Source organism: Lathamus discolor, chromosome 9 (assembly GCF_037157495.1).
Source record: "Lathamus discolor isolate bLatDis1 chromosome 9, bLatDis1.hap1, whole genome shotgun sequence".
Classification (NCBI taxonomy): Eukaryota; Metazoa; Chordata; class Aves; order Psittaciformes; family Psittacidae; genus Lathamus; species Lathamus discolor.
The window spans coordinates 15,858,102-15,875,789 of record NC_088892.1 but is presented as its reverse complement, the minus strand read 5'-3'; positions in this window follow the sequence as shown (position 1 = coordinate 15,875,789).

Genomic DNA, 17,688 nt, shown 5'->3' with positions numbered 1-17,688 from the left:
AAAGGTACCTGCAGAGCATTTGGCTGCCTGGCTCATTACCACGAGGGATCATTTGAGCAGCTCTTCCTGTCTAAAAATTGCGTTATAGTCAACTGTAAAGGCCTCTAGCAAAGCTTTAAACGAAGCCATGAGCTGATGTGGTGCTCAGTGCAACACTCAGCACTGTGCTGCCTATGTTTATGTGCGTTTGACTTCGGCTTGAAGGAAGCCTCTGCACCGCAAAAAGTGGGGTCGCTTTGTGCCACGGGGTTTTGCTTCAGTGACTTCCCGTTAAAACTGTGTTGCTGGGATTTAAACAAACAAATAACTGCTGCCCCTGCAGAACATAATGTGTGAGCGTTACTTTATGCCTCCTGTAGGTACACACCTGAAATGATTTCAGTGATTTACATTACAAAGTGATTTTGGTACATGCTGAAATTCACCTTTCCATCATTCACACTTGCTTGGTGCACGTGTGGAAGAGGTACAAGAAATTTCTCTTGCTTCACCGTCAGCCCTGGAGGCCCAACGTTTTCCTTCCATATTCAAACCCCACGTTAATCGTAGCTTTCTGCGATGCTCATTGCTAATGAGCCGCTCTGTGCGCGGCGTCTGATTATTTTGCGGGCCCCAAGATTTTCTGTTGGAAACAAGGAAAATCGATTTCAACAAATTCAGTTGCTGCCATCTTATTAGGTTACGGTCCTGGATGTAAATTAATGTTTTGAATTTATGTCACCGATCAATAGGTGCAATTATTGATTTGGGATGTACGAGGTAAAAAGTAAGATAAATTAGTTTTTGTCTTTGTTCTTATAACATGAAAACATGTCAAAGTTTATTGAGCTGCAGGTTGCTTTGTAGTGAACCTGAGGCAGAATCAGAGCCGCAGTAACAACGTTAGTCTGTTCATTTCTTGGATGCTAATGGGATGTTCTTAAAATGCTGACTTAGAACCCTGGGGGGTAAGGGTTTGGTGTCTGACCACAGGTCCTCGTGCCCATCCCATCTGTGGGACTGGTGAACAGCGGGAAGTTCTCCTGTGCAGTCCTTTTAATTGTGGCTTTGTGCCTCTTGTGTAAATGTGCTCAGTTACAGGCACTGGTAGAGTCATGACCATGCTGTGCTGATTCAGCATTTCAGCTGATTTCAGGCTCCTGCTCACCTCATAGACAAAGATACCTTGACTTGATGTTGGCTGAAGGAGGTGACTGTTTCTTCAATCCCTTATAGTGCCATAGCTGTGAGACTATGCAAGTCAAGGAGTGGTGGAGACTGCTTGAGGTAAGCCGTTGACCTTGCTCCAAAGTGCAGACACCTTTCTACAGATGGTGATTGAGAGCAGCCAGCTGCCCATCAGAAGTATGAGTGTGTCCTTACCATCACCTGGGGCACCTACCAATTGAAGGGAATGACCTTCATCTATAATTAGGGAGCATGGCTATTTCTTTCCATGGGTACTTACAAATAGTGGCTTGATGGTTGAGTAAGAAATCAGCTAAAACCAACTGAGAACCAGAACGTGGTTGTGTAATTGTTTTTCTGACATTAAAAGCACCAAGTCCTGCATGCTGTGGCAAAGCTTGTTTTCTTCTGATGCACAGTGTTTCTGTTAGATAACAGAGCTCATTTGAATTGCAAAGACAGTTATAATGGTTTTATGAGGAGACTGAATCTCCGGCAGGAGGTGGAACACAGACATCAATTCGGGTATTGTAAGCTGGTTTATGGTGTTCTGGGCTGATTTCAGGGTCTGTACTGATTCCTTGACCGTATCTTAGCCCCAAAAGCTAAACAAGTCTTCTGTGTTGCAAGCACTATTTCTTTACAGGACACTCTGTCGTTTGTGTGTGTTGAGCACAGGATTTTGTACTCTGGGTACCACTCTACCTCAACAGCTTTCTTGCTGTCAAAAGCAGAATGTTAATAAAACTGAGTTTGTCAAGGGGCTTCACAGGTGTTCCCAGGATGCCTTTGTTTTGCATATTCATATAGCTCAAGCTATGCAAAGAAGCTGATGTTTATGCCTGTGTAGCTCTTTGATATGTGTGTTTTGCAGAACCTCCTCTCCCAACCACAGAAATTGGATTACTGCAGCCCCCAGCACAAATCTGCGGCTTTCTAATTTCAAACAATAGCTGCTTATGATCCTAGTTATGGATATTTCTGGTTTTTTTTTTTTTCATCTTTCTGGTTGAATTCTCTGTGCTGTGCCCAAAGCAGGTATCGCCCTGCTCCGCAGCGGTAATGGCTGCCTGTCACTTCTTGTTGACCTCATCAGAATGAGATAAAAATCAGTGTTTTGGAATTAACCCCCAAGAGCCCCTGGGGAGGTCCTTGGCAGCGGTGGCAGATCTTTATTGTCAGTGGTGGTTGCATGCAGCCTCCTGCCGCTGGAAATACTCTGCCTGACTCAAGAGCATTCAGCAGAGCTCCGCAGTGAACCAAGACTACTTTGTCTATGCTCACTGCTGATGGCCTTGTATGGAAGGTCCCTCAAAGTACAGGCAGATGTCAACAGTAGGTTGAATTTTCTGTTCTTTCCAATAGCTTCTTTGATCAAATTCAGCAGAATGTCTGTGATGGTGGCTGTAGGGAATTGAGCTGGATGTGCCTATATATTATCTCAGGATTCATATGGAGCTAATGAGTTCTTTTTCCAAGGTCTTTTGTACACCTGAGCTGAGTAAAAACACATCAAAACAACAGAGGATGTCTGTGTTCACATGTGAGAGACTTGTGCAGTCATGGCAATGGGAAGAAGCTTGTCAAGACCGGAGCAGTGTAATTGCTGCCTGTTGGAGTGCTTGCAAAGCCCCTGGTTGTGCCCGCAGGATTTGCGTGGTCTTTGTGCCCAGCTAGGGCTGGAGAACGGCAGTGTGGTCCTTGGATTGGCAGTGCAGGTCTGGGAACTGGGACACTGTCATGCACTTCTAGCTCTCCTCTGTGACCCCAACAAGCTCCTTCCTTTGCAGACTCTCTGCTCATTCCCCTGCTCAGCTCTGTTTATGCTGTGTGTTTCCTTCAGGGCTAGGCTGGATATTTATCTCGGTGTTATGGTAGTGCTAAGCGAAGTGGGCTACAATCTTGGCTGAGGTCTCTAGGTGCTGCTGTAATATTAATAAAGAGCCTTGTAATAAGATTCAGTGTTTACAGTTCTTTCCAATTCACGTCTGTTCTGAGCAGTTCACAGTAGCAGGGCTTTAGCTACATATAAAAATAAGTAATTGATTTGCTTCCTATTGAATAAATGACATGCTGGTGGAATGATTAATGAATAAGAAATCAGGAGTGTCACTGGCACTCAAGCGGGAATCATCATTCCCATAACAAATTTTTTTTCTAGTTGGATTTAGCTTTCCATTGGGAATCGCATTTTCACTAATTTAACAAAACCACCCCATAAATAACTCATCGCTTTTCCATAAATTTGAGTTAAAGAAATCTGTATTGAAGTACTGAGAAATGACACTTGTAGAAGAAACACCGCTGCAAATAATGGGAAAATTGCAGATGTATTTTATACCTCTTCTGAAAATCAAAAGGTCTCATAAATAGAGTCTGTAAAAGTGTCTGTAGAAGAGTTAACATAACTGTACAAGCAATAAGCCTGACCTTTCAGTGTAATTTATTTTAGATTTGCTCAATCCTTTTTTATTAAAACTAGCACATCTGAAGCAGAATTAAATCCTATTATAGCGGCTCTGTGATTGTATCAATTTTTCTCTGCCATGGCACACTTTATTAAAAATTACTTTGTTTCATATTGGCTAATACAATCAGGGGAGTAAATGAGGTTTTGTGGTCTTTGGTGAAGAAAGAAGCATGTGGTTGCTATCCTTGATAGCAGTGTAAATTACTGCGAGGCACAGCTGAGTTTCAGCACTATGGAAACCAGTCCAGGTGTTTCCTCTCTGGTGGTAAGACACAGGTCCTCATCCTGTCCCAGTGCCTGCGCTGGTCCACAGACTGGGTTACACAGGGGCAGCTGCACCACGTGTGTGCCGTGCTGTTAGCAGCAATATTCCTATAAACTGGATACCAAATCCTTCGAGAAGCTGTTTATATCAGATGGGGAGCCTTGAAATGACCAATACTCTTTTCAGTTCCGTATTACAGATTCGTTGTACATCTCAACCTCACAAAAACAAAGGTGTGCTCAAGTCAGGCTAAAATAGCACAGGGACTGTTAAATCTTGATTGCTCAGCTTGAGGTCGTTCGTATAGGCTGGAACTTAAGCCTATTACTCAAAATCGAAGTAAACTAACTTTTTGCTAGCCATGCAGGAGTTAAAAGCAGTGCATACATCTATAATATCTTAGATTCATTAGTGTCCCTGTTACTATGAAGTTGGGATTGATGAGAAGATTTGCTTTTGGTCTGGCCGCATCGATACCTGTACCATCATTAGTGCTGGCTGAGCTCTGATACAGAACAGACACTGTGGTGGTGAGGCTTAGCCCACTGAACAGGCATTTTCCTGGTCTACTGGGCTTGATTTAGTGTGTTATCAAGAATTATGAACCCTCTTCACTATTAATTCTGTGATACTAAAACAATTATTCTAAAGAAAGAAATTTCAGTGCTATGTAGCTTTTCTGTGTCTGGAAAATACATGCAGTTAATGAAGAGTGAAAGAGCCTGAGTGTATTTGGACTCAAAGAGAGTCACATAAAGCTAAATGCAGCTCTGATGCACTTGGCATAGGAGGGGGCACAGGCATGATGTAATTGAGGATTCCTAGCTGTGTGTTTTATGGGGCTTTGTGGCTGCTATGGCTGTTTGGAGGTGCTTCAGCTCCCAGAACCAGCGAGCAGTCAGTTATGGGTATGTACAAGAGGGATCAGCTCTGCTCTTTACATTCATAGTAGGCCTGCAGGTCTGTTTTGCACCTGTCCTGAGCCTGATACTTCTGAGACACAGGCAGTGTTGTTACTCCTTTTGGTAGCTAAAGAAATTGAGGTTTTAAGGGTTTATATCCATTCCAATGGGAAATGGGTGGTAGGTGTTCTGTAGTGCTGCCCTGAGCCTCCTTCTGGCAGCCCGCAAGCTCTCCAAAGCTCTTGCTCTCTGGCTCTTTACTTGCGCTCATCTGATGCTATTTCTAGATATGCTGGGCTGTCTTCATCTTTTGCACTGCCTCTCTGGCTTGTCTATGTTTCTGCCTTGTACACAGTCCTATTTTCCAATGCGGAATCGTTAGTGGAGCCTTCAGTGTTCCTACTCCCTGAACTGACTTGGAATCACCTTTGCTCTGAACAAGGATGCGTGCCCAGAGACGTCCCCTGCTGTGTTTCATCTCTCTCCTGTCTCCTTAGTGGAGCCTGCTTTTCATGCTGACTTGTTGGTGTTTGCTCTAGGAGCCAGTAGTTATTGAAGTCCTGGTGTATTTGCTGCCCTTGTGTGCATTTTACCTGGCTTTTTTCCCCCTCAATTTCTTGCAGGGCAGAGTTAAGTTGGATTGCAGGAAGGGGTTTTAGATGGAGCCAAGTATTTTTGCAAGTTTAAAGCCTGTCCATGTGCTTTGTAACTGACCAAGATCTACAGCGCTTTGAGAATGTAATGCTTCTATTTAATGGGCTGTTTACAGTTTCAGCACCAGGCTCAGTAGCCTTGCTGAGCATATTTCTATGCTTATGACATGTTTACTGTGAATAATAAGAACTGACACATTTGCGTGTACAGGTTAATGCCCCCAAATCAGGTGCTATAAATTGTTATGGGTGGGTAGCTGGGGCAAGGACCTTTTCCCATCTGCTGTTTGTTTTATATAGTATTACAGCAAAATCTAGTGAATGTGTGAGTTCGCTTGCTGCTTCCTCTGCTCACTGCAGGCAAAGTACAATGTTGCCTTTCTTTTCCCACCTCCCATGTTATGTGGGAGGAAGAGGGAAAACTGGGGGATGAGGTGTGGCTGGAGCTATCCTGAAAGGATGCACTTTGTAGAAGAGGATGGGCAGAAAAGCTTCAGAACAGCTCTTGGTTCTTTGAGCACCACATTGGTACCTGCAGCTGGGGTTTAGGAGTCCCTGAAGCTGGGAGCGTGCAGCAGCATCCCTGTGTGCCCTCTCCAGGGTCTTCCCTTCCATGCAGAGTGCTGCATTCAGCACGGCTGTTCTCAGTGTCTGCCTGCAATGCTTTTATTGTGTTAGTGCTGTGATTTTGCTGAAGTCCTCAGAGCAGCCTTTGTGACAGCTGCAGTCTTCTCCCTAAGACAAAGTGTCTCAAGCTCTGGCCTTAAAAACAATATTCCAATTTGGAAAATCTCAGCTTTCTGCCTTTAAAATACAGTAAGTTGTTATCTCACAGGGGTAAAAGTAACTTAATATGCATATCAGGTACAGAATGAGGCCTCTGGGCAGTGTTACTTGCGGTGTGGGACTACATAAAGGAAAAATGGCTTATTGCTTGTTTCCATCTGCCCACAGCTGACCTTTGCAGGTGCAATGCGTTTCGTCTGGTGCACCTGGAAATGCTCCAAAAGTGCAGTCTCCGGGGCTTTGGGACTGTACGTATTTCTTTAAGAAACCCAAACATCTGCAGGTAGGAAAAAGAAGATAGATACACTTTTAGAGGGGAATGTTCACCACTGAATCTGTTCTTTGTTTGTACAGGTGCTGTTGGGCTATAAACGCTACCCTGAACATTTACTTAGAATGAATCTAATTCTGGTGACAGGTAATGAGCTGATAAGCCCCAGTGCCATGAAATCCGCTGTTTTGTAACTGAGCAACTGTGTTGCAGGCAGCTCAAGAGCAGACTTTCCTTTAAGGAAAAGAAACTCTCAGGAAGCGTTGAGGGTTCACTGCTCACTATGCTTGCCCAGTCCTTGGCCTCACTGCTAAGACACTTGGTAGTGTTACTTGGTGTGAAGGCTCAACCACAAACTGATTTCGTGTGGACCATTGAGCAACCATTAGACATTAAGAACTTCCAATCCCCATCCGCAGATAGAATTTGAGCCACTGACCCGGAGGTGAAACGCGCCGCAGTCCTCTGGAGCCTGCAGGGTGTTCGTGCTCTCCCTGCAGAGCACTTTTCTGTGTCAGAAAGCAAATTAATCAGTGACTGAGACTAATCCTGTTTGTCCCAGAAGTAAACACAATTTTCAGATGTGGAGGGACTATCTGAGACGATTTAACCATTCTGGGTATCAAATGTCAGTAGAAAACTCTTGCAGTTACTTGGTTATGCTTTTCTGTATGGAGCCGTGCAGGTATTTTTGACCTAGATGACTTTTCCATATGAGTAAAAAAGTGGACATCAGTAATCCTCTCTGTTAAAGTAGGAGCATTTTGCTTCCAACAGGCAGGTTCTTTCTTTGTCTTCCCTACGTTAGAGGTGGGCAGACAGAAAATGGCTATGCCCATAAATACCACAAACCCCTTTACTTTCTGAGGTTTCTGATGTCAGCAGGTGTGATGCCTCTGTCATCCCAATCACCCTTTGAGAATCAAGTATCCCCTTTCAGGCCATGGAAGGCTTGGAGAGGTGAGCAATCAGAGGCAGCTACAATATGGCAAAAGTCTTTTTATTATGCTAACCTCCCTGATAGCTTCCAGCTTTTGTGAACCGTTGGCACTTCACTAAGGTAAATGTGGACACCCTGGTTCATTACATCAGTAGACTTGGTCCTGTATTGTGAAGACTGCACACACGATCTGCTTGGACACCTTGTCCGGTATGGGGTCTGTGGCTGAGGAACATGATCTTGTGCACACAGCTCAGTTTCAGTGCACGTTTCCAAGTGGAATATTAGACAGTGGCTCACTGCTAAGGAAGCCCATCTTCTGAGATCTCTGGGCAATACAGGAGGGAAAAGCTGTTTGTGTTCCTGTAGTTTATATCAAATGGCAGTGATGACATGTGCATAAAAATAATTAGTTAAATGAATACCCAGGTGTCGATGCTCTGGCAGTAGAGAGCCAAGGGAATTATCTGTGTGCAAAAGGACAATTTAAGTTGAGAGCATCTACAGGGATAATCAATGCCAAATCTACCATTACCATTGATTTAGGAATAATTAGGTTGGATGAAAACAAAAGACTGTCATTAAAAATAATAAATTGAAGCATAGCAGCTAATGCAACAGGCAGAAGCCTCCATCAAAGCTGTTTGAGGAAGCCGTTTGATCCTCCTGCACTGATTATGTGACTTGATGCATTGTCACTGGCTGGTTTGCACTGCAATTGGGTGCAGACACTGTGCTATAAGAAAAGTATCCTGACTCTTCCAAGACACCATTAACCAGCTTGTTTGTTGTGTTGTATTTGGAGAGCTCTATACTCAAACAACCTCTCTGCCCTGTTGTTATGGTAGGGATGGAACGTGTTTCCTTTAAGATTGGCTTTGATTTTTGGATTGCTACTAGTTTTTAAAATCTCATAAAGCTTGTTCCGAGCTTTTGTAACTGGCTCAGAACTAACCTCAATTTCTTGGTGTTGCCCTTTTGTTTGTATATAGTGCGAAACTCTTCCCTGTTACCCAATGGACCAGGCTTTCTTTGAACTCTATTCCCCACTTGCCGTGCAGCTTGTTTGTCATCTGTAAAGTGGAGCCCAGCCTAGTCAGGTGGTCCCCTCATCCCCTGGAGAATGTATGGGGCAGGTCCAGGTTCACAGATGATGTGTGATATAGACTCACTTATAGTGAAATCCCAGATTTTATTCTTTCCCTGCCGTAGCAGCTTATGTATTTAGTATCAGAGATCTCCAGTTCATAACTTCTGCATTAGCCACAGCGTTGGTAATCCCAGGAACTCCTCACGTGTCTGTTGAGCATCCAGTGTAGGTACCCTGCTGTAGCTGGCTCTGTAGGATGCCAAGAAACTTTACAGCTGGTAAATCAGCACCTACTCGCTTATTTCGCAAGGCAGGGAGATAAAATCACCATAGTTAAAGTGTAGGAGTGTTGATTGTCGGCTGATGCCATTTGTCAGGAGCTCCACTGTAGTGAGGCGTGCTCAGCCTTCCCACGTACCTCCTCTCTGACGAGATGGCTGCGTGAAGTGATGCTACTTGTGCAGCATCATGTCAGTCTCATTCACCTCCTGATGGACGCTGCTGCGAAGTGTGAGCAGTATGGGGGGGGGGGGGGGGCAACACAAAGGGATTACACCAATGTGAATTCTGTGTGCAAGATGTGTGTTCACAAGGGAGAAGGGAAGTAGCTGCCTTCTGCTGAGCTGTGTCAGCTCTTCCTGGGTGAACAACTGCCCCATGCTCTGGTTTTGGCTAGTTTGGAGAGCAAGAACCACCACCTGCTTGCTGGTTGACTTGGGAGGTTCAGGAGACCCACTCTAGGGCTAGATCCAGCACTTAACAGGGGAGTAGGATGCGCTGGGTGAGTGATCTGCACTTGCACCGTCAGCCTGTGAGTGTGCCAGATGAGCAGTGGTGAACTGAACAAGTGTCCTTGGATGCACTGACAGGACGACTGCCTGCTGGAGTCCTTGGGAGCAGCACAGTGGGCTGCCAAACCAACACAAGCACTGTGGAAAATGGTAAGCAGGGATGGAAAGGGGCCAGAGACATGGGAATACTGTCCAACTGGGCAGCCTCTGCTCTCCAGACAACCTGTCTCTGTGCATAAACAGAAGCAAGTGGCTTCAGCCCTTTTTACTGAGATAATTTCTTCACATAATAGAAGGTCACCAATTGATTTCTGGCTGATCAGCAGAACTGCTTCCAGGCTGCATAAATTTAATGTGGCCTTTTGTTCTTTTGTGTGGCCACTTCTTCCAAGGGGCACCTCTTTAGTCCTGGAGAATACCATGAAGATAGCACAGCTCCAAGCAAAGGGGAGGAGGAGTACATGCACAGATAACCTGCTTGGGATTTAGGTAGCAAGACATGAGGGAAGGTTGTTTAGAGTCAGGCCTATAAATAAGCTCTTAGTTGGGAACTGGTTCCTTGGACACCAAGTGTCAGTGTAATTCACTGGCACCAGGGTGGATTTATGCTGACGGAGGAGCTGGCTCACATATATTTCCTTTTTAATTCCTATTTTGCTGTTTTCTGTTTCTGGGAAGTGAATTAAGCAGAACTAAGGCCACTCAGAAAGTGTCTGTATGAGGCTGGAGGATAATCTGGCTGACCAAACCTGCCCCTTCATATTCACAGCTGTACTGAATTTGAATTGGGTCTTTCAAATGTCTCAGTTTCTACAAGCTGCGGGGTAGGCTGGAGGAGCAGGGCAGGGGAAACTGGCTTTGTCCTCTCAGCTGGCATCCACCCCCTTTTGTACCGTGCACATGGCCACAACCAGGCACTGGGTGGTAGTGCTGGATTTACTGGGAAACCATCTATTCCAAGTGAAAAGGAAATAGGAGGTTAATGCTGTCCACACTCACACGTGGTCAAGGGTTTCTAAGGCTTCTAAGAGACCAGTCCTGGCTGTAAGGGGAAGAGAGAACATGTGAGTGAAGCCCTGGAAGATGTTCTGATCCCTGAAGTCTTGAGTAAGGCTGTGCCTGGTGCTGCTGCTCTACCTCTTCCTTATGTATTACAGCTGGGACCATATTCCCAGAAAGCCATTGCCTCTGAGGAGCACTAAGAGTTAAAGATTTAAAAATGGGAATGCAAACAATGTGTTTTATAATAAGAAAGTATAAATTAACTAAGGAGAAGAAAATAACATGTTGAAAACAGATTAGTAAGGAGCGTGCCTGTGGATGCCTGGATAGCTTTACCAACTAGTCAATTAGAGCCAATTATCCCCCTTAAACTCCTAGCACCGTGTTTAGTATGCTTGCGGTGTGTCCAATTTAGCTTGCACTGTTTCATAGGCTTACAATTTTCTCTTTGTGTCTGAAATGATCTAGCTGAAGACACCAGGAAAGTGCCAAGCATTAAGTATATCACAATTGTAATTCTTTTGACTGAAACCTGATTTGATTCAGTTGAAAATGACTTTAGTGTATTGGATTTGCGGTTCATTTAACAAGTGCTGTAGATGTCAATACATTAGTGTAAACCTGATGCAGGTAGTAATTTGGTGTCTAATGAGGTTCCCCAGCAGTACCCAGCTATGAAAAATGGGACATTCTTGAGCAGAGCACAAAGTGCACCTGCCTGATCGCAGATGTTGTCTGAGGCCCTGCCACTTAGCTTCCTGGGAACAGGGTGGCATTATGTCTTGCAATGGGCCTTGAAGGTGCTCCAAACTGATAAAAAGTTAGAAGCACAGATTGGGAAGAAACAAATATTGCTCTTTAGGAGTTTTGGTTTAATTGTAGATTTAAATTACAACTTTATCTCTCATTGTCTTAATTGTGCAGTTGTTGCAGACGCAAAATTAGAGCCAGATTTAATGGAACTGCAGCGGCCGAGATCAGGCTGATTTTGCTTTATGGGGCTGTGTGATGAGACCTTATGCTCACCTCCCTGCTGTCTTCAGAATGTTCCACTGAATGATCCTTCTGGTGAAGGATCAGTTTTCTCATGTACTTGAGGGCTATGAAGAAACAGGAGCAGCCAGAGAGGCACCAGGAAGGCAGTGATGTCCCCCTGTCCATTGACCCTCCTCTTTCCTCTCTGGACAAGAGACAAGATCCAGAAGAGCAGCTGTGGAAGATGTAAGTGAGGGGGATGCAGCACTGGGAGGAGGACAGCCCGGCCAGGAGCACAAAGTATTCATATGGGTATTTGCTTCACTGGGGAAGGAAGATGTGGTTTTGGAGAGGGGATTGCCCACCATGTATCTACTTCCTTGGGCGTTAGCTCTGGCCCTGGGGTGGCTGTTGGGTCCCTCCTCAGGCCCTGCTGCTGTGCCAGGGAGTTGCCACAGACGTGGGGTACCACAGAGGCATCCTTCCAACTTGTTGTCCCCTTTCAAGGTAACGAGTGCGTCCAAAAGCGTGTTGGGTCCCACAGTAGCTTTTGGTGGCCTATTCCCTGTGGGAAAAGTGCTTCCAGGCTGCCGGCAGCCTGCAGGGACACCACCCTTCAGCACAATAGTTTTAACTTTCCATATGCTGCAGCCCAGCAGGTAGCATTGTGTTTCAGCATTAAGCTGATTTCCACAGGTTGAGATGTTGCTGATCAATATGAGGGTATTTGAGAGCCTGACTCCAGCAGGCTGCATTGGTGTGATTAAGGGTACAGAAGATACATTCAGTCCCACGTGAAGCAGCCTTTCATTGTCTCTTGATTCACTTCATGTCTCAGCTGGAAATACAATTCCTTTTGCTCCTCTATACTTCTTAATTTCCTTCCTTTGCTGTTATTTAGCTGCTAAGTGCTACGTGCTGCAGAAGATAATAGAAGCTGTTGAGAATGAAATGGCATGGCATTTTATGCCCTTTTGTAAACTATATAAAATAAAGATGAACTTCGCTGCTTGTTCCAGACAGGGCACACCTTGCTGTGGGGTGCTGGCTTCTGCATTTTCCACTGGTTGACTCCAGACTACAGTGAGTTAGGAGCAGCATTCACAGCCTCTATGGAGAGACCAGCATCTTGGGGCTGCTTGCTTATGGGCACCCTTAAAAATGTCTGTTTGGGGTTTACCATCTCCAGAGGAAGAAAAACCATAACAAACTGAATTCACTTATCACACAGAGGTGACTCTGGGGTGAGTGCTCGGTGCTGCAGTCTCTGTGAAGACACTGCAGTCTGCACATACTGCTCTAGATGGGAGCCCAGAAGAAAATTATTCCAAAGTAGCTTTTAAACCAGATGATCCAGTTCTGGGTAGACTCAGAATTTAAGTGACAAAAAGCTCAGTAAGCTTAGCTTTCCCTTGGAAATTAAGAAACCTCAATTGAATTAAGGGTACTTTAATTCTGAATGAGAGTGTCCATACAGAAGGAGTTAATGTGGTTTAACTGAGCCTTTCAGTTTGTGTTTTTAGACCTGATTAGCTTCCTTAAGAGTGCCCTGGTCTAGTCAAGTCCCCAGTTTTGTGTTCTTCTGTTTCAGAGATATTTTTTCTCCCTGTGGTACCCAGTTAGAGTGCAGACAATAGCTGCACCATATGCCTCTGCAATAGATTGTCACTTTGAGCGCAACCTTTAGGTTTGCTGAGAAGGGTAAGATGTCAGACGTGTTTTAAAGCAATTGTTCAGTCTTAAATATAGAATACACAAAAGCATGGGACTGCTTTGACAGCATGCTAAGTGTTAAGTTTGACGTATCAGAACTACTTAACACAGTTGGCTACATGTATGTATTTACTAATCTCTCAAGTTAGCTGGAGCCAACAGCCTGTTTCACTCTGGTGTCTCAGCCGAAGAATTGTGCTACCTAGATCTGCTTCCAAACAAATCAATTAAAAGCCCCTGCAAAAGTCACTGAGAGACCATCACCATTATAGGGAGGGGAATGCACCATATAATAATTCCTATGCAAATTTCTGTTCCTGTGCCTACTGCCATTAGCAGCTGCTAATGACATTTAATGTCAGAATGTGATTAATTTCAGTTAAGCAAGAAGCTCTGTCCATGTCTGCATCCATTTGGGATTTATTGTCCTAGCTGGTGGAAGCCATTGCACACTGTTAGAAGGGACTTATCAGTGTTGGCTTTGTCTTGAGCCAGGAGAAGACACAGGCCAGGTTCTGAGGTGCAGCGTGCTGGTGTGAACACAGGTCATCTGTTGGTCATGTTACTGCAGGAGATTAGGATTCAGCTGTGGGTGGGTAGGACTTTGCTTCTGGAATAACTTCTGTTCCTAACAGGTGTTTTATTGCCTTTCCTTCTAAAGGTGGCTCAGAATTCTGGGGTTTACCCTTCCCTTTTTTTCTTCAGTCTTTGGAAATGACAGGCAACTTTTAACGGCTGCACTTGATGCTTTTCCTGTGGCACCCCGATGCGATTGCGGAGGAGACTTGCACAGTTCTGTACATTCCCTTTTCTCCAGGAACAAATTCTTCCCAGAATTTACAGGCAGGTCCTGTATATTAGTTTTATTATCTCACGTTGTATATTCATGTTTAATGAATCCAGATGTAGTTAATAGCATGGGCATACACAACTGCTCAAGAAAATCTTATCTGTTTGAGGTTCAAAACATAGAGCTCACCTTAACACCTTTAAGTAAGTTCATCTTGGCACCACTACTGCTGGAATGGAAAGAGCCACCATCCCGCAGCAGAAGGCTACTCGTATTAGTGCCTGAGTGATGGTTTCCTTCAGGATTTGCAGCAACCAGCACCTTTGTACCATCATTGTGTGGTGTTGGTGTGGTCATCGGGTAACAGTAACATCTGCACAATGTTTTGTAGCAGCCTGGACCTCTGCCTTTGGTCATTTTGCATCCTCATACCTTTTCTTTTAGGTCAGAGTTTGCAGTACTGCGGAGATAGGGCAGAGCAGCAGTACCAGCACTGTCATCTCCTAATGGTCTAAAATCAAGAGGGAACTCAAACCAGTCACAGAATTACAATATACAAATTCAGGTGAAATTAATTTTTTTCCACTTTCATAATTCCTGTTCCTTAGACTTTTATTAGGAAGCTACAAATATGTTGTTTTTTTGGCTTTACTGCTTTGAAGACGATGAGGGTCCGACATAACCTCAGGTTTCCAAGCACTGTGGATTTGGAATAAGAAGAGCCTTGTGCATACCTGAGAGCTGGCAATACAGCATCTTCTTTCCTGCTCCCTTTTATCAAGCAGCTTGACAAATATTTTGTTTGTTATTTACACAAATGTATTTGTTAAAAGTTAATATTTCTTTCTCACAAAGGCTCATCCATCCTGGTATTACATCAGCAATTCGACTTTGTTCTTCTGTGAAGCAAGTTTGAGTTTACAGGTACATCTGCTTTCCGTTCCAGGACTTAAAGAAAGTCATCAGGAAAATCTTAAAACCTCCTTAATGAAGCCTTTTAAATGCTCATCCTGCACTTTTGAGTGAAGAGCAATTTATATTTCATAAAAGTAGAAGCTGAGCTGCAAGCTGTAAGTAATTATCATATAATTAAATGTCTACTATGAAAGAAATGAAAACTCAGGCTTCCTGGGAGGCTCCCGTGACTGGTATAGGCAATCACAAGTTGAATTACATTTCTTTACCGTATGAATGTTCGGGAGGTGCATTAACCCAATTTGGGGGTGCATCTCAGACTGTTAAGTTGCTTTGCAAAGGGAAAGGAGTTGATCAAACCAGTAAACTCCATGGCCCAAGGAGAAGAACATATCTGTGATAGTTCTGCAAGTGTGACTATGCTCAACCCACATGTAAGCAGTAGCTCAAGTGAACTGCTGTGGTGTAAGGTTACTGACTGATGCACAGGTTCCAGTTGGACATAGTCTTTCCCTGCAGGAGAGAAATATATTGTTCATTGGAAGTGGGGTGGAGGGTGCTGGATATCAGGAAATCTGGACAGAGGAGCAGCTCTCCATGTATTTAGAGTTTCTGCGTGTTCAGTGAGGAATCCAAGGGGGGCAGAGAATTCAAGGGCGGCACATCTGCTGGAGCTGCAGGGAGGAACCGCAGCTCTGCATGTGAATGCTTCCTTTCATTTCACAGGGGACAAGCTCTACTTCCATTAATGATTATTCAAATGGTGGTATTCAACGAAGAAAATTTCATGGCAGGAAAGGAAATGAAGTAGCAGCAGATCAACGTGTGCACTTTGTGCTCTTGCTGCTCATGTTGTTGGCATTTTAGGACAGGAGGGATGTACCTGGTCCAGTTTTACCTGAAAGTGGGAAAAGCTAATTTATTTAAGGACAGGAAGCCCTGGCTCAGAGCTGTTCTAGTTTTAGGAGCTGCAATAACCGTCTGTTATAGCTTTATGCAAATGATGAATGGAATATTTTCATGCACTGGTAGAATTAAAGAGCCCTTTCTGTATGACTTAGCTTAAAGAACAGGATATCTCATCATATTTTTGCAATGCATTGAGCTTGCACGAAACTCTGCTACAAAAAGGACAGTTTTAGTCATGGCTCTCTGAGAAGCTCTGGCACTGCACTGCTCGAGGGGCTTCTCTCAGGTCAGATGTTTCTAGACCATAAAAGCATCACTTCTACCTCCTCAAATGACGATAAAGCTCCTGGTGCTTCCACTGTATGGTACTGTGATAGTTAAAAATCTCAGTTCGTAGCTGTATACAGTGTGGGGATGACAATGTAATGGTATCCTTTATGGCATGTCAAGGGGACACAATTGGTGTTGGCTTTTCTTTTCCCTCTCACTTTTTTTCCTAAGGTTAACTACTTAACCTTGACTTCAGGCTGTATTTTTTTCTCATTGCATTTCTCCATTATACATTATTTGGTTTGGTTACAGTCACTAGACTTTAACTGCTCTGACATTAATTTTTAAGGGCATAAATGACTTCATTAAAATAATGTCCTTCAGATAAGTGCACTTGGCACTGATATTGGAAGTGGACAAAAAGAAATATGAAACATCAGCTCCCCTACATTAATAATATATTACAGGAACTGAAAACAGTACAATATATATTTAAAATACTTCTTAGTTAACTTCTGGAAGTTCAGTCTGTAGCCTACATCCTTGAATTGGTTAGGATTTTGTTTTGTAATGCACACTTAATCAAAGCTTTGTTTTATGTTTGGAGTCTTTCTTCATTTACATGCAACACCAGTTTCTTAGCATCCCTGCTTATTCTGCATTATTTCGGTACAATAAATACCTGCCTGTTATGAATCCGAAACAAAGAGGAGAACTGTCTGCTGGATCCTGATAGGGAATGTTTATTGGAAGTATATTGTACTTAAGAGTAGGTGATTGGGAACAACAGCTACCCTCCTGTTCCCACTCCTGGACTCCTTTCTTCTCTGTCTCCAGCACAGAGCAAGCCACATGTTAAATGTATTCTGCTAAAAGGTGGACGTAGTCTCTGCCGGTGTATTGTGCTAAGAGGAGTGGGGACAGCAAGTAGCTACTCCAAATCAAGCATTATTCTTTCTGAAACTATGCCATGCTATACCCCTTGCCAAGAACTGTATCATAAATACTAACTCATCTTACAGCAAACCTTTGAAGTAGGATAAGGGTTCTTCCAGTGACCTGAAACCACGGTTCAAATGTCTCAAGTTTTCCTTTCTGATTTCCTTTCACCCAGACCCTTCTCTTCCTCCTGTGTTGGCTGTGAGTGCTCCCACAGCCCCGATGTCACCTTCCGTGTGGCTGGCGGGGGAGCATCCCAAACTGCCTTGAGGAATCCCTGCTCATAGGAGACCCCTGTGACATCTCTTCAGCTTGTTTTGAGGTGACCTGAATTGACCAGGTTATTTCAGATGTGTACTAGAGCAGCTGAAAGCTTTTAGCTGAGGGATGATTTCTGCTTAATTTTCTCCAGGGCTGTCCTGCGCTCTTGGAAGGGATTTTAGCCTCCTGCATTAATCAGCAAGCTTGTATAAGTGAAATGCTTTGAGGTAGTAACTGGTTCAATGGACCTATGGACGTGCATGTCCTAAAGTCCAGCATTACCAAGCAGTGTTTTTGCCTCGCTCTGGAGGCTGAAGAGGGCCTGAGCTGAAATTACAACCTGTTTGCCGTGTCTCCCCCAGAGCCTTTCAGCATGTTCAATGGACGTTCCTGGCTGCTTTGGGGTGGTGGGGCCTTGGCCACTTCCTTCATTTCCTCAAGAGCAGCGCTGTAAAATGAGGTATATAAATGCTGGGCTGCTGCAGATTAAAAGCATTTGCTAAAAAAGAAAGTAAAAATTGAAGCTGACCCAAGTTAAAAAGCAATTTTCTGAGAATGCAAAGGCATAAAGGAAAGTGC